We start from the raw sequence: 27,933 nt of genomic DNA, 5'->3' as shown, positions 1-27,933 counted from the left end.
TGCCATGCAGTGTATCGTGTGTGTGCATGTATGCCAGAAGCAGTAGTGTGCCATGCAGTGTGTTGTGCAAAAACAACAATTGATGGACGCAATGTTGCACAATGGCAAAACATTCACCCCCAGTCACAGATCTGGGTTTAATCCATCGTTATGTTGCTCACCACGCCACCCCAGTTCAGACATGGCCATATGCAAATCAGTATTGACCCTGTGCCTCATGGGAACAGTCCAGACCGAACTGCCAAGCCTTGTTTTCCCTGGACCGGAATCAAGCATCCTAGGACCGGTTTCTGGCTATGAGCCTTCATCAGCCAGGATAGCTTGCATGCATGCAGTGTGTTGTGTGCATGCATGTATTCTAGAAGCAATAGTGTGCCATGCAGTGTGTTGTGTATGTGCATGTATACTAAAGAGGTCGGCAAAGACCACCTGCAAGTGGTCAGCGAGGATGACCTGCAAGTGATCAGCTAGGATGACCTGAAGTGGTCTGCAAGGATGACCTGCAAGTGATCAGCTAGGATGACCTGCAAGTGGTCTGCGAGGATGACCTGCTAGAGGACAGTGAAGATGACCTAAAAGAGGTCAGAGAAGTGATGTCCTGAAAAAGGTCCGAGAAGGTGACCTGTTAGAGGTCAGAGAAGAAAGACCTGAAATCAAAGACTGAAGACCAAGGACGAGTTGTTAAATGAATAAGGTCGTGACAACAGGTTACAGTCATGAACAAACAGAATGCATTGTCCTAGGGGTAGGACAGGGCCAGGGAGACCCCTGTGAAGTGCACGTCACATGTAGAGGCCTGGTAGGAGAAGTGCAAGACCTGATGGCATCAGAAAGAGGAAATTGCGTGGCATGAGGTCACAGCAGAAGAAATTTCACAATAAGAGAAAAGAAGAGAGGAATGTGTGATCAGACAACTTGCACACCGCAAGACAGAGGATGACTGAGTGCAAGAACATCTGGAAGGGAGCACAGTACCTTGGAAACATCAGTGGCACCATGAGAAGCCAGCTATCCAGGAGCCTTCTTAACACCAAGCAAACCTGGTGAAGGCAGAGGCGAGTAAGCTGGACCATTTGTGACATCCACCTTTGAGGTCTTGCGGAAGATCCAGGGGCAAAGGCCTCAGGGACGGCGGTGAGAGCAGGTCCCGCCACGAGAGATGAGTCTACAGCCCCTCCTCAGCAGGTCCCAGGCAGATGAAGATTTTGTGCAAGGTGGCTGTAATCCTATCAAGAAACAACTACCCTCCAGCTGGAGCGAAGGACTTGAAAGTGGTACTCAAAGTGCTTCCTCCATGTACCTAGAGGGTGGAATTGGAGAGACACGGTGAAGTGTACCAAGTCCAGTAGAAGCCTGGTGAAGAGGGTCTCTGGGACATCTCGTGAGAGGGGAACACCCATGGGAGGGGCATCACAGTGAGAGAGGGATGTTTGTAACTACTCCAACATTCTGTAGCTAGAATCACTGCAGCCTTTCTGAAGATGCAGCAACAACCAGGACTGATTGGTGAAACGTAACATCTACCAGGTTCACTATTACTCCACCTACACCATTACAGAGAACTGTACATAGAGAGATTTTGGCGCCAACTTCCACGCTTTGAGTCAGAGGAGGACTGGACCCGCTGGGCACCACTGAACTGTGCCAAGCCGAACTGGTGATCCAAGCTGCAGTTGTGCCATAGTCTTGTTTCTGCAAGCAGCTGAACAGGCTCAGTGGAAGTTTTCTATTATTGTTTTATTTTCTCCAACAGTTTGGACTTAGTTGTTCCAGCATGAATAAAGTTTTGGAGGGATGTAATGACATGCTGGTCACAGGTCTAGTGTTTCTATGTACCAGCCACTCCAAGAGGGATGGCTTACACCCCACTCCACACCCATCCAACACAGGTGTGACACAGAACATGTGACCCTGAGAAAAAAAGTGTCCGGGCGCAAGTGCCCTGGGCCAGTTCTACCAACCAACTGCCTGTGTCCGTGTGCTGGTTATTTATGCAATGGGGCCTAGCGCCCAGCACCATTACAGCGTTCACACTCCCGCTGCGCTAGCCTAGTTGCACTTCACACTCACACATTTGAAAATCCTTCCCGAGACCAGCAGCTCACTCCAGAGTGAACAATACCGGATACTCCAAGTGGGCTGAATATTGGGTAGCAATGGCGAGTGGCTTGCAAACCCACTGGAAGAACTACAGGAATAGCGCCATTCTCGCTGACACCATCTCGCAAAAGGCAGTATATGAGAGGAAGGAATCAATTACATATTTAGAGGGAAAGGTACAATCTTCCATAGGAATAAGAATGGTTTCAATTAATTTTTAGGCCCTCGGGCAGGTGAGACCGTGATAGTGTGTAAACCGTCAGTGATGCCCCATCATCTAAATGCATGTAAATAGAGTGAGTCAGGCCCAGTATATGGGTATTAGACACAACGAGAGATTCCTGGAGCCTGATAGATTCAAGTGAGTGAGCGTTGGCCCTTATATAGTTTGTCTTAATATATAGCACATGAACCCCCTCTTGATTGATGAACACGTTGCCCAATAAGAGCCATCTTGTTGGTGGGCAAGGAGAGCTGATAACTTGAGACAGATCATGCAACTTGGCCTTAGGGTTCATCTTTTCTGCAATTGTTTAGGGAACTGCTTGACCATGGTGGATGTGTTCTGAAGTCCTGCTCGCCTCCTCTTATAGCAGGTTGAAGACATGTATTGGATTTATCCCTTCTGAAAAGCGGGGCTGATTTGCGCAATCCCTTCTCATGGATGTCTAACACCCCCTTCCCTTCCTTCTTGGGATTCTTCTCTTTCCTAAGTTGCCATATGTCAAAATCTAAGCATGTACGACAACTCTCCATTCCAGAAACAATGGTGAATAGCTGGCTGTCTAAGGCGGCGGCTTCCAAGGTGTTCTCTGCCCGAGATATTCCAGAGATGCTTCTCATGACACTCATGAGAAAATTTGCATACTTCATAGACTTCATTGCATGAATAAATTAAGGGGCCCCTCGACTAATCTGGAAGTGCAAACCCTGCGATGAGATATGAACAAAATTAAGGCGTGACTCAATACTGCTGAAGAATAGATTGGAGATGTGGAATCACGTGCCAGCCTGGGGACAGGAGGTTTGGCATTTCCAATGGAATGTCATTGATTTGGAGGATCATAGCCACAGGGATAACACATGGGTCATAGGTAGGGATGCATGATAAATTCCACTTAACCGGCAGGGATTAGGGAGTTTTCCCCGCTCCGCGTTACACTTATAACACGGAATTCTGCCCAAACTCCAGCAACCGCCACGTGATAGACTTTTTTCTTTTACAGGCCTCACCAATGGTAAGTTTGCAATGCGAGAGAGAGTTGGCATTCCCTAGCATGATTTTTGGGTGCTATGAGGGTACCCCGCAAGGTTTTTTAAACGTTGTTTGTCGCAAATATTCGTGGTGAGAAAGCTGTTGCTCAAGTAGAAAATCTGCTTGAGAGGCAATGAAGAAGCAGAACCCTCTAGTGCCCCGAGTTGTGCCGTTCATGCTGACAACCTCTTGGGGCTAAAAATCCATGCAAGCAGTGTGGCATGACAATTTACGCACATTCACAGAACTCTGTGGAATATCGTGGGGTTTTCATGTAACTCCACAGAATTTCGCTGAGTGAAACTCCACGAGTTCTGCCCACCCATGGTCCTAGAACTTCCGAAGCAGGTTAAGAAAGATGATATGTTTATTTTTCTGGTTACCTTGATTCCTGCTCTCATGAACCTTACATTTACTCCTCAGCCAGAATTTCACAGAGTTCATTGAGTGGGCTCCCAACGACCAACAAGTGACTCACCTCTCGGACCTGTTCAGGTGTGCTGTGTGAGACACTAGAGGTCCAGCCAAATTCTCTAATTGGCTAAGAAACATGGGTTATACCGGTATGAGAACACACACATAGTTTTTGTGGCAGACTTTTTGGCTCCCAACAATGTTAAGAGGATGCAGTTCCTGGCTCTCCATCCTCGACGAAAGAAAAAAAACATTCAAAATGGCCTTTTGGAACCAAGCACTATAACCATCACCTTCCAGGGCTATACAATGGAATCCCTTGATCCACGTGAAATGGAAACATCTCTGGACACACTGAATGGCAACTATATGAACAATGCATGTATCAAAGAATGCTCTGATTACCCACTAGGAGCCTACAAGACCCAAATCAACTAGATACTGCGGTTTATGAAGAACTGAAGAGTTGGGACATAGTTACTCAAAAATGGTCCCTGCTAACTAAACCACAGTCTGGAAAGGCTTCTCAGTCTAGGGTCTCAATCACCCCACATACCTTAAATAGTTGGTTCTCTCATGTTATCTGCCCTCATATTAGCCATATTGTAACCATGTCTTTTCCTTTTCTTCCCCCTTTCCCTCCTTGTTTTTTTGTGCTCAATATTCAGGAGATGATTGGATGAGTGGAGATATGTTGGGACGTGGGAGTGCGAGATGCGACATCAGAATACTGTTGTATGTATACCAGCATACTCTACTGTCTTTATTTAATCTATTGTCCTTTCGAGGGTATGGTTTACATATACTTTTATGTATATTTATCCGTATGGGCCAGTTTTTCCTTCATACTGTGTTTGCAACCCCTTTGGCCAGATTTCCTCCAAGATGCATAGTGGCAGGTGGTCCCCACCCTTCTAGGTAATGGTGCTGTCTCTTGTTCTCCGACTATAGGAGTTGTCCAAAGGTCTATTGGAGCCTTAGATTCGACCCAAGTCCTTTGCACCCCCACTAGCTCAGTTGCCCTGGCCCCCTTCCACGGACTCTTCCTATCAACTACATGCTCACTCATCTTTCCTCCTCTTTTAATGCTCATTTATTGATTAGGTTCTCCTGGATCAACCTTCATTGGAGCACCTGGATATTGCTGCCACATCACCCTCCAGTGAGACAACAAAACTCCTTTTTCTTTACCCGGTGCCAAGATGACACAACCACTCCAGAGGCTCTGGAATGTGATATCTCTCAATGTTAATGGCCATAGGCATTACATTTCACTGTTTTTGGTTTTAATTAGAGTGTGAGGTGATATTTATAATACATTTTGTTTCTCTCCTTACAACTCTATATTAAACACTGCACTCACTGGTTCACGCACTGCATGAAGTTTCCACATGATCATTGACTCACAAAACATATGATCTGTTTTTTCACTTTCTGGCGCTCCCTTGTTGACCCTGAGTGAGTTTTCCCTTGAAGATAGTCTCTATGATCAAGAGACATATTATTCGATTAGGTGGATGACCAGATAATAAGATTGATCACAGAGACAATTGATGGGAATCCAAGCTCTACTCAAGGGTCCTTGTGCTTTCACAATACTCCTGTTTCTGTACTTCTGTTCCTTGTAGTCCTAGGCACTTGTTGGCATTTTGCTTGCGAGACCCCCAGTTTAGTAGGTTATTGATATTGATCTGATGAGTGAACACGCCCTGCAAGAGTCTTAGAGACTGTTGCACCCTCAGTCAAGGGACTATACATTCACCTCCTACTCACATGGCATCCACATCCAAATTGATTAGTGTCTCTCCACCTTCCTTTTGCTTCAATGGTTGACTGAGGCATCCATAACTCACTGCAGAGTTTTGGACCATAACCTTATAGAGTTATGTCCTGAGCTGGGGCTGCGACTACCCCCAAGAGGCCCGTGGCACTTTAACACTTCTCAATATAAGAACCCTAAAGCAAAATGATGTCTTGCAGCTCACACTGAGAGATATCTAGTAGACTGAAATACTCAGTCTCCTTGGTGCAGACCCCCTTGGGCACTAGCAAGGGTGTAGTGAGGGGACAGTTGATGAGAGATGCTGCATTGGCCAAGCAATGACTAACAGGTTCAAAACACCGGCTCAAAACCCAGATATGATCATTGACCAATGCATACTCTACATGTCCAACTCAGGTGATCTTAAGGGATTTTTCTTCAGCCAAACACCAATTGACCACTCTTTACACGATGAAGGTGGAGAAATGCCTCTTTCACATCCAGTCATTCATGTCCTTCCAACTCTATCAAATGGACTCATCCAGAATGATATCTGCCCTTCTGATTCTCCCAGTGGATATACTGGCGGAGTTTCAGAACTTCTATGAGAACTGTGGGGCATATTATCAAGACAGGTGATACAATAATCGCCGTTTTAGCGGCAGAAAACTGCTGATAAAACGGCGATAATGGGCTTGATAATATGCTCTATGGAATTCCAATTGAAGCCCATGTTAGATGTCCTTCACATTTAACATGGGCTTCAATTGGAATTCCATGGAGCATATAATCAAGCCCATTATCGCTGTTTTAGTAGCAGTTTTCTGCCGTTAAAGCGGCGATAATTTTATTGCCTGTCTTGATAATATGCCCCTATACTTGGCTTCTTCTGCCTCAAATGCAGAAATTCCCTTTTTTCAAAACCTCACTCTTCCTCAACTGGCCCTATCCCATTCATCAGAACTGCAACGGGAGATCACTGTAGATGAAGCCACTGCAGCGACTGACGCCCTGCTAGCCGGTAAGGCTCAAGGAAAAGCGCTGAAGGAATTGCAGAGCTGCAAGTTGGATCAATCAATCAGCATTTTTCATAGCACTGTCACCTCTAGGGGTATCTGGGCCCCGTGGGTGCTACTTCTCAGTCGAAGAGCCAGGTATTGAGATTCTTCTTGAAGTCCGCCAGGGAGGGCTCTGTTTGAAGATGGAGGGGTAGGTCGTTCCAAGTCTTGGTGACGATGTAGGAGAAGGGGCGGCCCCCACTGTGGATGTGATAGATACAGGGTGTGCACCGGCTAGTGAGGAGGAGCGCAGGTGTCTTGCAGGTAGGTGGAAGGTCAGTCACTGGTTAATGTTGGCCAGTTCTTGATCTTGCACAGCTTTGTAGGCATGCATGAGTATCTTGAACTGGCAACTCTTCTGGATGGAAGAAGTGTGGCGCCGCAGCTAGGGTGACTGACTCTGGAATCTGGGGATCACGGTTTGATCCCCGGCAGCAGGTTAGCCCAGCACCATGTGACTCTGGGCAATAGCTTGCTTAATCTTCCAGAAGGCCCCCAGCACTTAGAGACCCTTACGGGTGATTGTGCGCTTTACAAATGTGAATTATTGTTATTATTATGGGAAGCCAGTAGACGTGTCTGAGGTGGGGGTGATATGGGTCCAGGATGAGTCTAGATACAGCATTCTGTATGGTCTGGAGTCTTTTGAGGAGCAAGATGGAGATGCTGGTCGTATAGAGTGCTGCCTTAGTTGAGGCAGCTGGCGACAAGTACCTGAGTGACAGTCTTTCTGCTGCTGACTGGGATCCATCTGAAGATTCTGCTGGTTGTGTGAAGGGTGTGAAAGCAGGAGGAGGCGACTGCATACAATAGTATGGTCATTGTGACATAGCCCCTTTGGAACCACCAGGCTCTTGAGAGGTGTGCCTTTGTTGTGGGCCTCAAAAGCAGATGGAAAAGGCTCCTGCTGATCGCCCATTTGCCCCATAAGCAGACACTGTGACCTTGACACTGTCAAGTGTGTCATTGGGTTGAGACCAGTTCTGAGCTAAGTGGATTGTGTGACCACAACACTTCCAAGTGTGTGTTTGAGAGCAGTCCTGAAGAGTAAGTGACCATACTTCTCTGGGCAGTGAGGGTGCTCATGAAGATTCAAGATTGTTGCCTTGATGCACTGTGTGCTGAACATGGCACCTACTGCTCCAAATAACCATAATTTGCAGGTGAGTGACCGGAGTGCCCAAGAAGGAGCACCAAGTACTCACTGGAGGGCCAGGGTAAGCCGAGATTTGTAGCTGCCACCCAGAGGAGACCCACATTCAGACGTTTTTTAAATGACCCTGCAAGTAATACAATATGTGGCTGATTGCCACATCATGCCACTCGAAGAGGACTGCTGCTTGCTGCCTGGAGTTTCCTGACTGACAGCCATGAGATACTTCTGCCGTGGGAAGAGTGTGGAGAAGCGTGGCTCAGTGGTTAGAGGCGGCAGACCCGGAAGCTGAGATCGGCCGTGGACCAGGGTTCGATTCCCCGCCTAGGCGGGTCTCGGGCTCAAAATTCCACGTAGTCGACAATTCTCGCTTTGATGCCTACTCGACTCACGGGGTCACACTCTGCGACTCTGGGCAATAGCTTGCTTAATCTCCACCATGGCCCCTCGTGGCTGGATGCCTGGCTTTCACCTTGTGGATACCCGGCCGGATTATCCCACAGGGGAATACCAGGACGGGTTCCCTAAGCAAGCGCCTTGAGACCCCTGGGTTAAAGTGTTGCGCTATATAAATGGAAACACATTTACAACGCGGCTGTGCACATCTCCTGGATTGCTGAGTACCACAGTAGGCTCCGATTTCTGCCGATGAAAATACAGCTGCAGCGGAAAGGCCAGATGTGGCCGGCACTGCAACCATGGGCTGGCAAGAGACTGAAAGGGTTGAGTGTGGCCTACAGCTGCTGAACTTGGTGAGACACTGATCAGGCTTAGGCCTGAGGGGACTATGTGTTCACCAAGGTACAAATTGGGGAAGGAGCACAAGCTGAACTCAACAGCAACCTTTTTATCTAATTTACCCTGAGTCTGCCACGAGGGAGGGGACGCAGTAACAGAGGACAGGCTTATCTTTTGATGTGTGGAGTTGTCCGCCCGACTGCTGTCTCTACAGTCGTAAAGGTAATATTAAATCATACTTTGGCGATTATCAAAAAAATACTAAACTCGCACAGAAGCGTAAGATTACCTTTGTGAATCAGGCCCCATCTTTTGTGTAATAAAAATGTGTTTTTCTTCAAAGAGAAACACTGGGCTGGACACTGGTTTTATTGCGCTGCTGAGGGGATGGTGTTGATTCTTTTCTTTAACATATCGTGTTATTGGAAATCCTTTATCAGCACCACCATCAATTAGCACTAATACTGTCATACACATCCAAATACATTCAGTAACTGTCGGTGCCACCTGCATGCAATCCCTGGCACCCTTCTCGTCCCACTATTGCCTGGCAGCTCTCCGAGGATCCATCACAATCACACTAGTATACTCAGCGCTCCTCTGTATCAGTCCTCAATATGAGTTACAACCGCTCCAAATATTCTTCCATTTTGGGGGGCATCCCCTGCCCTCATAGATAGTTCTTTTTGTCTAGCATGCAACAATCCATAACTTGCTTCCAGGCCTCCAGGTCAGGGGCCTGTCTGGCATCCCAGGCGTATGCTACATTTATCTTCACTATCATCAAACCCAATGCCATCCAAGTCCGCTGTGCCATGCTAACCCCCACTTTTACCCATATAATAAGAACACATTGATTGGCAGGGTCTGTTATTCTCGCTTTGCTCACCCCCATCAGACATTCCATATTGCTAGGCGACAAGTCCCTTATCATAGGACAGTCCCAAAGGACATGAAGGAAGGATCCAGTCTGCCCACAATCTCACAGGCACAGATCACTGGTAGCCCTCCTCATCTTAACCAATGTTGGCCAGGAATAATATGATCAATGAACAATCTGCATCTGCACCAGTCTGAAACCTGATTGAATGGCCACCTCTCTAGGGGCCCGAAGACCTCTTCCCACTCCCCATCATCAAGACCATCCAATTCCCAGTCCCATTGTCTCTGCAGGTGTGGTAGGGGATCAGGGGTGTGATTTACGATCTTTTTATATGTCAGTAAGGTGGCCTTCCGGGGCATTGGATCCTACAACAGTCTGTCCTCCAGCAAGCTCTGTTCCCTCGGCACTACCTACCGGAGCACATGGCAGAGTTATAAGTATCTATAGGTCTCCAAAAGCGTCAAATGGTACTCCTGCTTTAAACCAGGCAGAAGGATGACATGCCCTTAAACCCATGCATCTCCCACTATGGAAATCCAATGAGGTCCCACTTGGTGAATCATGGTATTTGTCGTAAGATGCCTAGTATCGCCACATCCCAAAGTACAGTTGATTGCATCACTGCGTTCTTCCACCTCAGATATGTTGTAACTTCTGTCCAGATTTTGACCACCACCTTGATGGGTTAGGCCTAGTTATCCCACCTCTCACTGCCATATAGGGCCTCTGGGTACCCCTGACTATCCATTACATAGCTGTCCATTTGGAGCTTTAGTCCTGTCTGCGGCTGGTATGCCTAGTCTATAATAATAATACTCCACTGTGCCACCCAGTAATACTTCTTAATATACGGCAGAGCAATGCCTCCATCGTACCAACCTCTCATACGTTTGAGCAATGCAATTCTCGCTGGTCCTCTGTCCCACAGTAGCGATCAAAATTCCTAATCATTCGCTCAGAAGTATCTCTTGGGGACCTTGTAGGAGGTATTCTGCTAAGCATATAAGAAACAGGGCAGCCACTTCATTTTAAATAGTGCCAGTCTTCCCAGTAGGGAAATCGTCAGGGCCCGCCCGTACCTCATATCCCTTTTCATTTTGTTAAGTAGCAAGGCTTGGTTGCACTCGTAGGAGAGCTCCTTTTCAGGTGTAATGTAAATCCCAAAGTAGTGGAAGCCAGTCTGTGCCACAGTCGCTTCTTCACCTTGCGGCAGTCGTGGCACTGCACCCCATCATGGGTGAATTAAAGACTTTTGCCAGGTAATATTATATCTGGAATATTTGCCAAAATTTGTGATCTGCATTAATCAATTCGGGGTCGTCGATGTAAAGGAGCATGTTGTCCACATGCAATGATATTCTTTCTTCCCACAACGCCTCATTTCAATCCTCTGGCCTGCGAGTCCTGGTGTATCCACACCACTAGAGGCTCCAATGCTAGAGCAAAAATCATCTGGGACAGTGGGAAGCCCTGCCTGATACCCAGCTGAAGTTTAAAAACCTGAGAATGTACCCCATTCCCCTTGACCCCTGCCAACAGTCCACTGTATGGTAGGTGGACCCTTTGCATGAACCCAGTTTGCCCAGCACTGCAAATATGCATTCCCATTCCACCAAATTAAATGCCATTTTGGCATCCAGGGACAGTACCAGAGTCTTCTCTCTTAAGACTTAACACTGACCCAGAACCCTGTATAGGCATCGGAGATTAGGGGCCTGATTTAGATTTTGGCAGAAGGGTTACTCTGTCACAACGGTGACGGATCCATGTGATATAATGGGATTTATATTTCAGAGGATGGGATATTCATCACCACTGTGACGGAGTAACCTATCCACTAAGATCTACATCTGGTGCTCCGGTGGGGCATAAATCCTGACTGACCCGGGTGGATCAGCGAGTGGATTACTTGGCGGAGCTTCATTGCCAGTATCTTTTCTAATATTTTCTAATATTTTGACCACTGCATTCAACACTAATATGTGCCTGTAGGAGGTGCAGTGCTCAGGGGGCTTCTCCTATGTATGTATTACTTCTATGGCGACAAGCCACTGGTCCCGCAGCAGGGATCCCTGCTGTTTACTTCCTGTGTACATAGTTAGGAGGTGAGAGGAAAGCTTAGGGGCCATCTTTTTCTGAAGCTCAATTGGCAGACCGTTCGGACCCAAGGCCCCCAATCTGCAGCTCGCTTACTGCTGCAACCATCTCCCCTTCCTCAATATCAGCCTCTATGAACTCCAGATCCTTGCCTGACAACTGTAGAATGTGTATGTCCCGAAGAAGGGCATGTGTATCCTCGGCTGTCGTGGTTACTGCCGGGGAGTATATCTGAGTGTGATAGGCTGTGAACGCCCTGCTATGTAGTCCTCTTCCTCTAACTAACTCCCCTGTCTTTGTTTTAATCTCCAGGATCTGTTTCCTGGACCGAGCCCTCCTACCTAACCAGGCCGGGACCTTACTAGTTTGTTCTCTACATCATATTACGTCATATAGGTTGTGAGATGTAGCATTATACACCTTTTGGTGTTGTGTGAAAAGGCAATCAATGCGGGAGAGGCACCCATGTGCACCTGAGTGGAATGAGTACTGCTGCCTGTGCGGGTTGTGTGTTTGTCATACATCAACCAACCCCAAAGCATCCAGAAAATCTTTGAATGGAACTAGCTTGGAACCCAAGTAAGGCAGTGTGGAGGCATGTAATTTTGTTGCTATGAATGCGGAGCAGATAGTGAAGGGTAAGACCTCCCACTGTCCCGACAGTGCCACAAATCTCCATTTTGGGTCTGGCTTTATCTGATAGACAATAAAGGAGAGCAATTTCCTCATTAGCACCCACAACCCTCTTGAGCCCAAGGTATATACTGTGTGTGCGACCATCTTATACCTCCGTCTAAAGCTTTGTACTTGTTGCCCATCATATGTATTTCCTGTAATAAAAGCATGGTGCATGGTGCTTAAAATATTGGAGGACCGCTCCCCTTTTTAGCCTGTCCCCGAGCAAATTAACATTCCAGGGCATACATTTCAAGAGCTCCCTCCAGCCATTGCTAAGTAGTAGCCCCATAGCCCAGAGGCCCTGCTCGCCTCAGATCAAGTTTCCAGGATGAGGAGGCTAGTCCTGGGAGGTTTAGAGGGCACACCTCCCCAATGCAAGCTGACAGCGCACCAACAGTACATAAGCATATAGTCAAGGTAAGCTATACTTAAAAAAATACATATAGTCAAGGTAACTTCCCCACAAGTCCCCCCTCTCTGCATCCCAGCATGGCAGGCTTAAACTGCCCACTCCTCACATATTGCAGAGCGTCTTTCGCCCCAACTGTAGTAACTAATGGTAGGGTCAAGTGGCCAAATCAGACAAAAGCCCCACTCTTACCATCCCCCCATATATTATTGTATATCGCTTTCCATCTGGAGTCAGTATCTCCTGTAAGTCCACCTGTCCCAGATCTAACTCTCCATCATATGTGCACATACTGTAGTGTTGATTCCAGAGAACTCTGTGATTGGTTACCTACGCTACCACTTGTGGAAAGAGTTGCACCTGGCCACTTTGCAGAGCCATATAAAGGCTGATACTGGAACATCAGAGGTAAAAACCCTAAATCCCCATGATTGTCAGTCAGTAGCCCTACCTTCCCCGTGGCCCTCTGAACAGGGTGTGACAACATCTTATCTGAGATATTTCATCTGCCATCCTGATCTTGTAATAGAAGACTTCATAAGTTCCTGTTTGTTTTATCCAATAAATTCTTAAAGAGTGCATGAGAATATTCATTGCTTCAACAACATGAACAGCCATTTTTGACTTTTTGTTGCAATTTATATAACCTATGTTATTAGATACAGCTTCCTTAAGCTATCATCATCATGTCTTCATTAGGAGTGGACGGAACTTGCAGAGTTTCACTCCATGGAATTCTACAAAGTTACATGAACACTCCGCAAGATTCCACAGAGTTCGGCGAATGGGCAGAATTAGGTGTGCCTCGCTGCTCACGTTGATTTTTAGTGGCAGAAGCTCATTCCAGACAGAAAAATCAGAGGTGAAAGGCACCACATGGTATGCCATATGGACGCTGCTTCTAAAGTTGATTTTGCTGCAACTCGAGTAGATTTTTTTAGTCACGTGGCAGATTTCTGACCACGAATGGTCACAACCTCCCATGTTGGGCAAATCTCGCCGGTGCCTTCTTAGCAACTGAAAATTGTGCTAGGGGATGCCAAATCTTGCTCGCCAACTTGACGTCGGCGAGCCCTGTGTGAGACAAAACTCTGCCTGGCGGCAATTGGCAGAATTTGGCCAGAACTCAGCGTTGAATGGGCAAAAGTCTGCCAACTCCCCCGGCGGAGCGGAATTTATCGCCCACCCCACCTCATTATTATTCAATTTTGAATAGCAAAAAGAAATTTTATGAATGTGGATGGGTCACTGTCACAGAGTGGACCTACTTTCTGCCTTCCCTACACCGTTAAGAGAAAGTTATTTCCACCAAGCGAGTTATCGCAACAAAAACCTATTATATTTCTAATATGATGTTCAATCACCCTTTCTCCAGGCTCCCTTGTTTTCAGTGTTGACTTGGATGCGCTGCTGACAAGAACAAACAGTCCCACATTGTCGCACTGAAGATGGGTCTGCGCTGTTCCCAGGCCAGAGAATTAGAAAGGCGCTCCTGCCTTTTGAATCCAATACTCTGCTTCAGTGCCTCCTGGCCTGGCTATGCTAAAATTCTCCTTATTAAACTGACAGCGAAGCCTGATTGAATTTTCAACGCAATCATAGCTGCTGTCAGGCAATGGAGCAATATCTAATGATATCTTTGGATTTCTCCATGCGACCAATTGTGCCGCGTGCTCGCGCTCCCAGCAGCCCCGGCCCGCTTCCCGCCATCGACGTGTGTTGTTCTTGCTGTTGGGAAATTAGTGTTTGTAGTCTGCACTTGTAACAATTTGCTCAAACTTCATCACTTGAGAATAAAAAATGCTGATGTGCCGCTCTCCTGCCTCGCAAGCGGAATAACATGTCGGCTGCCTCTGTTTGGCAGCACTCAGCTAAGATGTAGCAATTATATCACTTTTTCAAGCGCCGGCTTCTGTTGTGAATGGTTGTCTTCACTAGAATCTGTTTATGATTTGTACTCACTTTGATGCATATTCACGCGGTTCGAATGTGTAGTCTCTTTATAAGATACCATTCTCAAAAACAATTACATATCATGTTATGCTAAGAGCATGTATAGGTAACATGCGTATCGCCTTGAGCAGCGTCGGATTGGTACCGGGGGCATTCGGGCAATGCCCGAGGGGCCGAGTTCCACCTGAGGGCTGCTTTTGAGCAGCCTGGGGGCTGATTTGGGCGGTGTCTCTGTTGTTCGACTATACCGCCAGCGGCCCAGTGGGTGTCTAAGTGGCCTTTCTGGAGGGAGATGGGCGCTCATTACCTCCCGTATAGCAGCAACAGGTAGAGGTGTCACCCCTTTCCTCTCGCTGGGCCTCCCATTAATGTAGGCATACTGAGCGGGGCAGGGGGCCTGTGCAGAAGTGGCCTCACTTGTTTTCAGGGGTGTTTCACTAGTGTAAACTGATGCGTGCATATTCCCCCGCCCCCTCCCTTTTTATGTAAAATTACTATGAAGCAGTGATTTGAGGGAAGGCATTATGCAAATGTGGGCCGATTTTTTTATGGTGCCCGGGCCGATTTTTAATCCCAATCCAACGCTGGCCTTGAGGCACATTTAGAATAATGGCACCTTTCCATTCCAGTGCTGGGAATCAGTGGTGGCCGGTAAGTTTTGGAGGGAGGGGGGACGAATGTGACACACACACGCACACAGGCACATAACATTCTCAGTCATGCTTTCATACACACCCGCACACATACACAAACACATCCCTTCACAACACTCTTTACCATGCATATTCCTACATACACGCAGGCACCAAACATTAATTTAAAAGAAAACAAAACACAGAGTTACCTGCAGCCAGCTCTGCCTCGGAGGTTCCAGAAGGCTTGGAACCGCTGCTTTCCCTCATGAGCTGACCTTAGGTCATTTCCCTCATGGGCTGACCTTAGGTCATTTCCCTCATAGGTTGACTCCACCCCACTCTGTGATGAAGTGTCACTGATTGACACTCAACCCTGAGTTCTTTAAGGCTTAAAACTGAAGCGCCCAGGTGTGAGGCAATCAGTGACGCTACCCCTCGTCACTGAGGCGAGGGCCTCAGGGTCCTTTGCTAAGATAAGGACGTCATGCCCACTGGAGCTGTGACTTCCTCAGCCCAGCAAAGTTCACCTCAGGCAGCCATGAGCCAGCGCATCTAGCACATGTCTGGATCCTGGCTGCCTGAACATAAAGTGACCAGTGTCTGTCAGGCTGACCTTTGTTCAGCCAGACAACACTGTTCCTGAGGGTCAAAAGGTGGAGGGGCATGGCCCCTCAGCCCCAATGGACCGGCCGCGCCTGCTAGGAATGCTTTTTGGCCAGCAGCACTGTTGTCTGATGCACTGTCTTTGGTCTGTGCAGATTGGTCTGCCCAGTGTATTGCTTGAAAAGGTAGGGGCTGATTCACAGAACTAATCTGAGACAAAATCCTAAACTTACTACTTTTGGTATTCACAGAAGGCATTTAGTAGTAGTAAAGTTAAGATTGTGTTTTAAGTTTGACTTAAGACACACTTAAGACAGACTTAAGACAATCTTAGGACAGACTTAGGACATACTTAAGACAGACTTAAGACAAAATCCTAACTTTACTACTACTAAATTCCTTCTGTGAATACCAAAAGTAGTAAGTTTAGGATTTTGTCTCAGATTACCTCTATAAATCGGGCCCGTACTATTTTTTATTATTTTCTATATGCAGAGTTTTATAGCCCGTACTTGGTACTAAGGAATTAGAGCACTTTCCGCGATAACCACAACCACAACCCCTGAAAGCTGGAGCCAGACGCCCGGCTCTGGCTCAGCTGCAGGTCCTCTCGGAACATCGAGCTCAAAACGAGCTGAGCTTTAATGGGAGGCGAGCTGGCCTACTGGTTACTGCTATCAACCATACAGAAAAGGGATCTAGATTTAAATCCTTGCCCTGGCTCAGCATTCTGCAAAACCTGGCAACTCTCCCTGTGTTGAAAAGCACACCTGGAGCATATTTATAAGCCTCTTGCACCACTGGAGCATCGCTCCGGCAGTGCAAACTTCAAGCCCATATTCATGAGGTCACACAAAGGCTTTGAATGGCCTCATAGATATGGAGTAGGGCAAGCCAGCACACATCGCGGTGTTTCCTTACTCTACACTAGGGATGCATTCCAAGGGCTTTGTAGTGAGTTTTCCCCCACAACACCCATGGATTTTATGTGACACAAGCCCCTAAGTCAGATGTATGAAGCCACGCAAGGTCACTTTGCGTGGCTTTGAATGGCTTCAGAAATCTGGAGTGACGCAACGCAGCGGAAATGGCTGCATTGTCCTACCCTGCACAAGGGAAGCATTCCATGGATGCTGCGGTGGGTGTTCCCACACAAGTCCCATGGGTTTGGACGCATTCCCAGGTTGACATGGACTTGTAAAACTGTGAAAGCACCAAAATATTACACCTTCCTAGGAGAGGCGTAATGAGGAGAAACAGCTTTATTTCTCCACATTTGCCCTCTTTCTACACGTGCTCCATTCTTCAGCACACGTAACTAGGGGGAAAAGCCTCTCAGGATTGTGTCTGTGCAAGAAGGTGCCCCGTCCTGCACAAACACAATCCTGTCAACAACACAGGAACCCTTGCACCATGGTGCCTGGATGCCTGTGTTGGCGCTAGGCTGCTGAAACTGCTCCAACACAAGTGGAAACAACAGGAATACACCGTATAGGATGAATAAGGTGCATTGCCTTCACTTTGGCGTACGGCGGCTCAGCAAGCTGACTTGTGGCGCTGTCCTATGCCCATAAATCAAACCCATAGTCTGTGTCTTTTGTAAAGCCTCTTATTCACTAAGGCAAGGTATGAGCTATATAGAACTGCCCAAAAATATGTGGATTCCGCCTGTCACCTAGGCTCTAATCTCATCCTAAAAGAATTAAGGACAACGCACTAACCTTTGACATAAGGAAATATATACCCATCTACAGGCTGAATTTCACAGTGTGAAACTTGAAAATATGGCATCAATCCTGGCTTTACCGTTTGACCAAATTGTGTGATCCTAGGAAAATAATTCATTTCACCGCACCTCCTTTTTGTTTATTATCGCATTTAACAGCTCCTACGAATAAGTGAGTTCAGGATGTGCGCTGTACAAAAATCTCTCCTGTGTTTGATTTAATAACCTATATTATTGCTCTATCTATAATAAGAATCTAGGCCACTTATCGGGGGGCATATGACAAGTGACTCGCCTCTTAGTCACTAACAGCATTGTCTCTAGGGGCAGGTGTGCATGATTCTCACTTTTCATAAATAAATACTTATCAATGCAGAGATGTAATTTCATGTACTAAGGTGAAACGCTTCTAAGTGTGTTAAAAAAATAGACCTCTTAAAAACCAATTCAAGGCAACCTAAAATATTATAATTTCTAGTATGATGTTTGCTGTATGATTTACGCCAAATATTTTCTAGGCTTAGATTGTGCTGTTAGAGTCAGAGACGACCCTTGCCCTGGCTGTCCCTTCTTAATTTGTTTGCTCACTCATCCCAAAGTCGGATGTTACCCTCTCTTTTCTTAGGCAAGAGGAGGTTAAGTGAATGTCCCAGGATCACAGGGTGGTGCACCAAGGCCGTGAGTCAAGCATGGTTTCTTTGTTCTTAAGTCAGCAACCAGTGCTTAATTTGAGACCGTGGTTTTTCGGAGTTCGGCACCCGAACTTAAATATTAACACCCAGCACTTATGGCACTCTGCACTTTTTATCTAAATTAGAGATTAACACAACAACAGTTGTTTAATATTTCAATGAACACTAAAAACTATGGGCCTCATTTATGACGCTGTGCGTCACTTTTACGCCGCCGGTGTGTCACTTTTTGTGACGCACCCGTGGCGTAAAAAATGCGCCTTGTTGCGCCATATTTACAAAGTGACGCATCTAAGGTAGATGCGTCACTTTGTAAACCCCTGCGCCACATTATACCTGCGCCAGGTGTAATGTATGGAAGGGGGCGTATTGACGCAAGAAAGGGTCATGGAAGTGACGCAGTGAAATCTATGAGATTTCACTGCACCACTTCTAAGACTCAAATGCGTCAAAATCTTACGCCTGCCTCACAGCAGGCGTAAGACTGACGCAGGCCCTTTCGGGCTTGCCCCATGTGAAAGGACACATTGCTGGAGTTGCGTCACTTTTGTTACACACTCCAGCAATGAGTCACTTTTGCACCTACAGATACGTCAGAAATACTGACGTATCAGTAACTCCATGCGACATGATCTATCGTACTGTAAATTTGACGCATCCAGCATGTCGCAAGGAGGGCGCAATGAAAAGTGACGCATCGCTGTTTTCACGCAGCGATGCGTCACTTTTCATAAATGAGGCCCTATGAATATCTGCTGTCTAAGCCATTAGTGTAGCTTTGAGGTCTGGAATAGTCTGAAATGTCAAACTTGCAGGGTGTGTTAATTAGTATCTGTGTTGATCCTGTCACTGGCAATGAGTAGTGCAAGCTGCAGTGGCCTCTTGTCGAGGGCCCGCCCTCCCCCCTTTTTTTTTTTTTACAAATTAGCACAGTCTGCAACAATAGTCTTTAGATCACGTCTCATCCTTAGCCAATGGGAAGAATACTGTGTGACCGAGCATCTGTGGGATGTGCACTATGTGGATGAACTGATGCAGGAGGGTGCTGTTGCTTATTTTGTGTCATCAGGGTGAGCGGTGTGGGCATAGGAGACCTGTATGAGGAGGGAGCCATGATCCCGTTTAATGATTTACAAACTCGTTATGACCTGCCCGGGGGAGATTTCCTACTGTACACAGCCCCCAATGCAGCTATCCGAAAACACTGGAGAGGAGGTCTCACAAAGCCAAAGACATCACTGGGCTGCCAGTACGTAGTGATGGCAGTTGGTACTTTCAAAGCAGTAACGTGCCTATATAGACGCATGACGTTGGAATCACTGCTTCCCTTGACTGACCTGAATCTCAAGTGGGAAACTGATATTGGGGAGGATATCCCGGACAAGTCCTGGGGGAGACAGCCTGGAAAAGTACCCGGAATGCAAGGTTCCAGTTAGTGCATTTCCACATTTTCCATTGGGCATACCTTACTCCGGAAAAGCTTAATAAGTATTTCCCAACCCAGGCGGCAGCTTGCCCGCGATGCAATGCAGCAGACGCAGATTTTAAACACATGCTCTGGGACTGTCCATTCTTAGACAGCTATGGGGAGGAGCTAACGGCGCTATTATAAGGTGTCACTGATAGAGAGATAGAGCCGAACTTGAGACACTGCATCTTACACTGGTTCCCTCACACGTCAAAGAATAAAATCACTAGTACATTTTTAGATTTGGGTCTACTCCTGGCCAAGAGAAACATAACCATGCATTGCAAAGCGAAACAGGGTCCAAGCATAGCAAGGGGGAAAGCGGAGTTCCTTAAATGGGCCATATGTGAAGGGGTGATCAGACTACAGATAGCGAAATGGACAGGGAGTGAGAAGGCGCTAGAAGGGGCAAGAGCTTGGGAGGCGCTAGTGGTGGCGCTCGAATCCCCCAGAGACAACGCTGAAGATGCCTCCTTAAGGGACCCCACAGCGGCCGTGGACTAGCGCATGGGCAGTAACAGGACTATTGTGGTCTGAAGCCTCACTACCAGAGATGGCAATGTATTACCTAGCTGAGACATCCTCCACCTCAGCACTATCCCAGTTAATGTCGACGTCCCACTGAGTATGTAGGGCCACTGCCTCTTTACGACCTGAACCTAGGTGGCACGCCAGGGGGGTGGGGGCAGTTGGGGAAGGGTGTTTGCAGGTGAAATGGCATACAAATACAGGTGCAGAGCCGAGAGCAAATATTGTGTTATTCTCACAGCCTGAAGGGAATGTTGCCATAGGCGTTATATGTTACCATACTTGCATCTCACAGAACCTGGTTGTAACTTTGCTAGCTGACGGGGGCGTGACTTCGAGGCCCCCTTCTTGTTGTATGTAAAATCAATAACATTTGTTAAAATAAATAAATCAGGGTGAGCGGTGTGCTTCGCTTTCGCTTAAATTCATTGGGACCCGTTCATAAAAGCATTTATGAGTACACGAAGCAGTACTTCAGGAGTACTCACTTACATACTCTGGTAGGTTATTGTGAGCCCCGGAATGTCCAACTGCAACTGGTAAAGGTGCATAAAAAACAGAAAAGCGCAGTCTTTCTAATTGTACTAATTGTATGTGAATATTCCTATAATACCCTCGTTTCTTATCACTTGATATGTTTTGGGACTGGTCCACAGAGGCATTTAAAAGTTCGTAAAAACGACAACATGAATACTGCCTCCCCTATCTATAAATGCCTCCGGGAATCAGCTCTCTTGATTTTAAATTTTCTTTTAGAATTGTGGAGAGCTATTTCACAAAACCAAGTTTTCCACTAATAAGAGGCATACATATTCGAGCAAAGGGTGCGCAAAGGTGCAAAGGTTTTCTTCTGCAAAGTTTGCAAAATGTTGTTGAAAATTGCAAAAAACACAGTTGACGGACAGAATGCAGAACAACGTCATACATTCACCCCAGTACAAGGATCTGGGCCTAAATCCATCGTTTTTTGCACTCCACACCACCCTGGGGATAGACACTGGCTATATGCAAATCAGCCTTGACCCTGTGCCTCATGGGAAAGACATGGCTTGGTAGTTCGGACTGGACTGTTCCCATGAGGTACAGGGTCAAGGCTGATTTGCATATAGCCAGTGTCCATCAACTGTGTTTTTTGCAATTTTCACCCCGAGTGTGCTGGGTATACTCGGACGTGAGTCCCAGGCTCTCCACACCACTGGAGTCAAGCTATCCAGGCTGATGAAGGCTGATAGCCAGAAACCGGTCCTTGGATGCTTGATTCCGGTCTGGGAAAGACATGGCTTGGTAGTTCGGACTGGACTGTTCCCATGAGGCACAGGGTCAGAGCTGATTTGCATATAGCTAGTGTCTAACCCAGGGTGGTGTGGAGGGCAAAAAAACGATGGATTTAGGCCCAGATCCTTGTACTGGGGTGAATGTATGACATTGTTCTACATTCTGTCCATCAACTGTGTTTTTTGCTTATTTTTTTTAAACACAAGGATTGGTATTTACAAAGTCCTTTCAATTTACAGTCAGACAAAGTAAAGTGAATGATGTGACTATCTTGCTGTAGGATTTAATTTTTGTAACGCACAATAAAATGTCAATACCTGTTAATGAACTGTAAACATTAAGCAGTTAGGAAAACTAATAGAAATTAATCAGATTTTTTTTGTAATTCAAGTGTGAAGGAAGCTATGGGCATCATCTACAAGCAAATGACGCAGCGCAGTGCCACAAACCATTTAGCTACGCCATGCTGTGTCATTTTCAAAACACAGGGATGCGTTGTATTGACAATACGATGCATCCCTGTGCTTTCCCCTGCGCTGGCGCACAATTGGCTTCCATAAGCCAGCACAGGCAGCCTCGTGTCATTTTGCAAGGGTGCCTGCGCTGCGGGGATGATTGTTTTTGTGCATGAAGGAACACCTTCCTGCTCCGAAAAAATAATTAATTACATTTTCCTCTTTCTATGCGTGCTGCACAATGCAACATGCATAATGCAACACGCATAGAAAGAGGAAAAAAACTACGAGAAATAAAAGTATTTCACCCCGTTGCACGAATCCTGTAGGATTCTGATGCATTCCCAGTTTTATAAAATGTTGTTAATCTGGGACTGCATCAAGTTCCATGGATGTTGCGTGGGAACACCTGATCCAGCGGAAAAGCCAGGGTTGAAGCCTCCACAGTCAAAAATAATTTCACATGGGCCCATATACACATTACATTTTTCCAGGCCTGTTTTGCCAGGGGTCAAGTTTTATAATTTCAGATCAACTCTGATTAGTTAAGTCACTGTAACCTCAAATTCATTTAAGGTAATTATTTCAATACCTAACTAATCTTCACGGATCAACGGAGGGTGATATGAACAATTAACCAACTAACTTACTGGTCTTTAGGGAAATAACCACAGATTCAATAAATGTATTGAAATCTCAGTCATAAGTGAATGCTCAATACAAATTTACATTGCAAACTCCATCAACTTTCATGGGAGAGAAAAATTCATTTAGCAAATACATTCAATTTCACAGACTCATTCAACAAATTAATGCATTAAGAGTGGATAGATGTAGAGACAGAAGACAAAATAAATCATACATTTGCAAAAGATATGCAAATTTAAGACAAAATAATAATTACCCCATGGTGATAACGGAAAACCAACCCCCTGGCCAAAGGACTGGTGGAGGTCCTCTGATTAAGAATCAGGAGACAAAGACTATTGGACAGGATCAGGACAGGGCAATGCTTACTAAACTTCTTCTAATAACACAACGCATCAGAGTGCATCCCTCTCTCACACTCTCTCAAACTCCCTTCCTCTTCGATATTCTTCTGGAATCGTCGACTCTAATTAAGCTGTCATTCGGATTTGAATCTTCCCGGTCTATTCTTCTCTGCATCAGCAAATCGATTAGCAACTTCTCTCTAATTCCAGCAGCAGCTTGCTCCCTCACTCGCTCGTTTGAATCGATTGTCACCACCACACCAAATAGAACTCCCCAAACTAATTCTGAAGTCACTCTAGTTATAGTCTTCTTCTCACATGTCCCACCCTCAATAGTTGCAAATATTAGTGAAATACGGAATATGATTGGCCGAGACTAGGGGAGTACACATCATACTAATCTGACATAGCCAATTTTATTAAGAGCCTTTGTTTTGTAAACCCTTCCCCTTTAGCGACATTTGTCTTTTCTCTCCCATTCATATTTTGTTACGAATTAAATATAATTTAATCAAGATTCATTGAAAAATATCACATGTTCCCATGTTCTCATAGCCGCTGTCCTTGGTCTTTGGCAGCTCTTCAACTTCTGTGCCCAATAGGTCATATTAAGTCTCTTCTTGGACATGCACAGTACACATTTTCTTTCAACGCCATTTTCCTTCATTGCCAAGGGCCTATACCGGCCCAAATGTATACTATTAATAAAAGAATCATAAACAGATGTTATTTTCATAAACATGTGATCCTCACTGTTCACCACCCACTTCTACGCTATCCCATGTTGTTAATTCTTTCTTCAAGTGAAAGCATTAGCAGCAATGGCTCTCTTTAAATTATGCAAGCATATCCCAGGCATTCAGTGCCTCAAGGCCTTATTTTAGTAGTTCTTGCCATGCGTGAGAGTTTTCCTTCTCAAAACGAGTTAGTCATGTTACTATCTACGCAATCGTAGTTCGCACATGTGCAAAAGCATTTTCCAGTTTAAAGCGGGTTTCAGTTGTGTTGCATATTATTCTTCGTTATTAAAGCAGCAATAAAGCTCTTTCCCCATAAGTAAATGTTGTGCATATATTAATTTCAGTTTCTTTACTATTTCTCACAGTTAGTACTGTTAATGAGGGATTTCTTTAAGCAAGTTTTGTTTTCTTGAATCCTTGCTCCATCAAACCCACAGCAACACTCATGGCACTCCTATTTCACGCCGTGTAATGCGTGAAAGGGGCCCATATTTACAAGGCCATGAAAAGTCATGCAGGGCGACTTTATGTGGCCTTGTAAATATAGGCAAGCCTATTGTGCCACAAGTGCATCAAAAAAAGGGACGCCCATCAGTGCAAGGGGCTTTTAAATAAGCCACAAAGATTTTTATAGGATCAAAACAAATATTTTACTTGATGATGCACAATGATAAATATTCACAGAAGCCTGATTTCCACACATTTTAAGTCGCAGTAAATGGAAAGAATTGTTAAAATGTTCTAGTAGACCCTCTAATGATAAACTTGTCTGAGATTAACAAATATGAGATAATGTGAAAAAATGTAATAAACTTGGTTTTGTAAAGAAAACATTGTATATATAGTACTATTTCATTTGGGAACAGACCTACAGCACTTGGCAAGCACATGAGAAGAAATTCAGGTCTTGTGGTTGTCCTTTCTTTAATAGTGCGTTATTATTTCATATACATTTATATTCAATATATATTTAGAAATTATCTTGCCCAGTTTTCTTATTACATTTTTTAAGACATGTTAATGAATTAAACATACTATATATGGGCCCGATTCACAAAAGTAATTGGAGACAAAATCCTAACTATACGACTGTCGGTATTCACAAAGGCATTTAGGAGAAGTAAAGTTAGAATTCCTAACTTTACTACTCCTAAACTGAGACAAAATCCTAACTTTACGAATTTCGGGATCCAAAAAAGGCATTTAGGAGTAGTAATGTTCGGATTCCTAACGTTACTACTCCTAAACAGAGAAAAATCCTAACTGTATGACTTTCTGTATTCACAGAGGCATTTAGGAGTAGTAAAGTTAGAATTCCTAACTTTACTACTCCTAAACTGAGACAAAAATCCTAACTTTACGACTTTCGGTATCCAAAAAAGGCATTTAGGAGTAGTAATGTTCGGATTCCTAACGTTACTACTCCTAAACAGAGAACAATCCTAACTGTATGACTTTCTGTATTCACAGAGGCATTTAGGAGTAGTAAAGTTAGAATTCCTAACTTTACTACTCCTAAACTGAGACAAAATCCTAACTTTACGACTTTCGGTATCCAAAAAAGGCATTTAGGAGTAGTAATGTTCGGATTCCTAACGTTACTACTCCTAAACAGAGAAAAATCCTAACTGTATGACTTTCTGTATTCACAGAGGCATTTAGGAGTAGTAAAGTTAGAATTCCTAACTTTACTACTCCTAAACTGAGACAAAATCCTAACTTTACGACTTTCGGTATCCAAAAAAGGCATTTAGGAGTAGTAATGTTCGGATTCCTAACGTTACTACTCCTAAACAGAGAAACATCCTAACTGTATGACTTTCTGTATTCACAGAGGCATTTAGGAGTAGTAAAGTTAGGATTCCTAACTTTACTACTCCTAAATGCCTTTTGTGAATACCGAAAGTCGTAAAGTTAGGATTTTGTCTCAGATTACTTTTGTGAATCGGGCCCTAAATTATTTGCGGTACGAAAACCATTTTAATGGATTCAGTTTTCTCCACCAGTTTAAATAAAATGATAACCATTTAACATTTTTTTACATAGTCATACAGATGGCAGAATCACTATAACATTTATTTTTTTGTAATGGCATCAGAGAAGAAAATTACAAGCTATTTGATTTTGCTTTGACCGGAGATTTTAATATCTGTGGTGTTCAAGAACAAAGAAGGATAAAGCAAGATTAGAGACTGAAGCTAAAAAGTACTGCAAACCTGGATCAATGACAGGATTTATGAAGGCTTTGAACCAAACGTTCACCAAATGCCAAGCCACTTGGGTCATATCATTAAGATATGGTGTATTTCTAACGTCTTCTCGCGATGAGACATTGTGTGCTGCATAGTGCCAACACAGTCCCCCTTGCACCATGGTGCAAAGGTTCCTGTATTACAGGCATGATTGTTTTTGTGCACAATGAGATACCTTCCTGCACTAAAGCAGTTCTTAATGGTATTTTCCTCTATCTATGCGTGCTGCAGAATGAGGACATAAGAGGACGTGTCTCCTTGTTACGCTTGGTTCAAGAAGGCGTGACACTCTGACACATTTCTAGGTTTGCTAGCGTTAGTAAATATGGGAATGCTCCAAAATGTATGAGTGAATGCATGGGAAAAGATTCACCCATGGAACGCCTCCCTAACACAAAGTAACGCAAGTCAGTGCTATGGTCTGTCTTGTGTTACTTTTTGGGAAAATTCCCACACAAAGTCACACAAATTTGATCTGCGTGGCTTTGAAAATCACAAGTAACATTTTGTCTTGTGGTCGCACCAAAGAAGCTGTGAATACACGGCGCAAAATGTTAGAAAATCTGCTTCCGCGTGTTTAAGACATAACACGTGCTTTAAAAGTACATTAGTAATAGGCAATCAGTCTGCACCTGGTACCAACATTTTATAAGTGTCGATTAAAAAGACACATTGCAGAACTCAGCGGATACTACCATCACATTATGTCTCAGTAAGAATAAATATTTGGCACCATGAAGTTTCAAGTGACTCCATCAATTTAAAGCCCATACAGGCTCCCAAGAAGCCCAGAGAAAAGGCCAGTTTCTTCTTTAGCTCCCTGATCCTCCCCAGTCCTCACACCAAGGGAGAATTGACCCCCATCTATCACTTGTATCAAGAGGAACCTCAAGGTCTGAATTAAACAATCCAGGAATGAGGTCGTTGTTTTTTAGGAAAAAGTATGGGAAATTTGTTTGGAAAAATAAAATTCATCAGTCACCATCAATCCCTCTCATTTTGACCTCTGTTCACATGCAGATTTTCCTTGCTAGGATTCATGCACCTGTCACCCTATCTATGTGGGGCCCAGGCATAAGAGGGGCAAGGTGTGGGGCTTTGTTACATTTTTTGTACACAAAGGGGCAGACTGCCTGCTTTGGGCCTTTGTCCTAGGAGTGAAGGTCAGACGTAGAGGCAGTTTTTTACGGTTCTGAAGGCCAAACTCTCTCCCACTTAATCTCTGCAATGCTTCAGCTGTTTCTATCTTTAAAAAAAGAGTAAAACAACATATATTTTTACAAAGATTAGCCCCCAATGATAGATGCCACTCAATCTTCCAGCGTCATGAGCCCTGGGACGCTTCTGTTTGAAGCAGCTATGCGCTACACAAATGTCTTTGATTGATTGATTAATTGATGGTCCAGTTGAGTGGGTTTAGGAGAAAGCATGTAGATGTCTTTGGTGTGGCAGGTTCAATAGCACCAGGGCCCAAAGCTGTGAGGGGTCACCTACACCCCAATTAAGTCTCATTTGCTATTCTACCTTCCTTGTGTTAGGGCCCCGTGCACCCTTGCTGTGGAAGGTTTTCCTTTGGACCTTGGAGCAGAGGCCCAAAGGGGGGACTGAAGCGGAGGAGAAACTTTAGCTTTGGCTTTAGAGAAATAGCAGGGAGAGGCATGTGGCAAGATGGGGCCCATGCTTTTAAGAAATGGTCCCCCCATTGGCCCTATTGCTACTAGCTACATCCTTCCAAGCAGACAGAGGAGACAGTTCTCTTGTAAGGAAGTAGCTAGGTGATATTATTAGGGGTGCACGTGCAGTGGTGTAAGGGGCCCACTGCATCTGAATATTATCTGTCTTACTTTACAAAGGGGGCATTAGGACATATAATCCTTCCTAGCATTAAAGTTGTGGTTACCGTCACTGTAATGAGGGCGATGAAGCACCTCGTGGGAGCCTTTTTTTAAATTAAAGTAATGGCCGGGCCTCGTGGGGAATGATGAAAGAGGAAGAGCTGCAACCATAATTAGTGCAGCAAGTGCTGTTGCTTTGGCACCCAGGAGTGTGAGGGTCTCACAGCACCTC

This window comes from Lissotriton vulgaris, chromosome 10, assembly GCF_964263255.1.
Source record: "Lissotriton vulgaris chromosome 10, aLisVul1.2, whole genome shotgun sequence".
NCBI lineage: Eukaryota > Metazoa > Chordata > Amphibia > Caudata > Salamandridae > Lissotriton > Lissotriton vulgaris.
The sequence above is the reverse complement of the archived record's forward strand: the minus strand, read 5'-3'. Positions refer to the sequence as shown.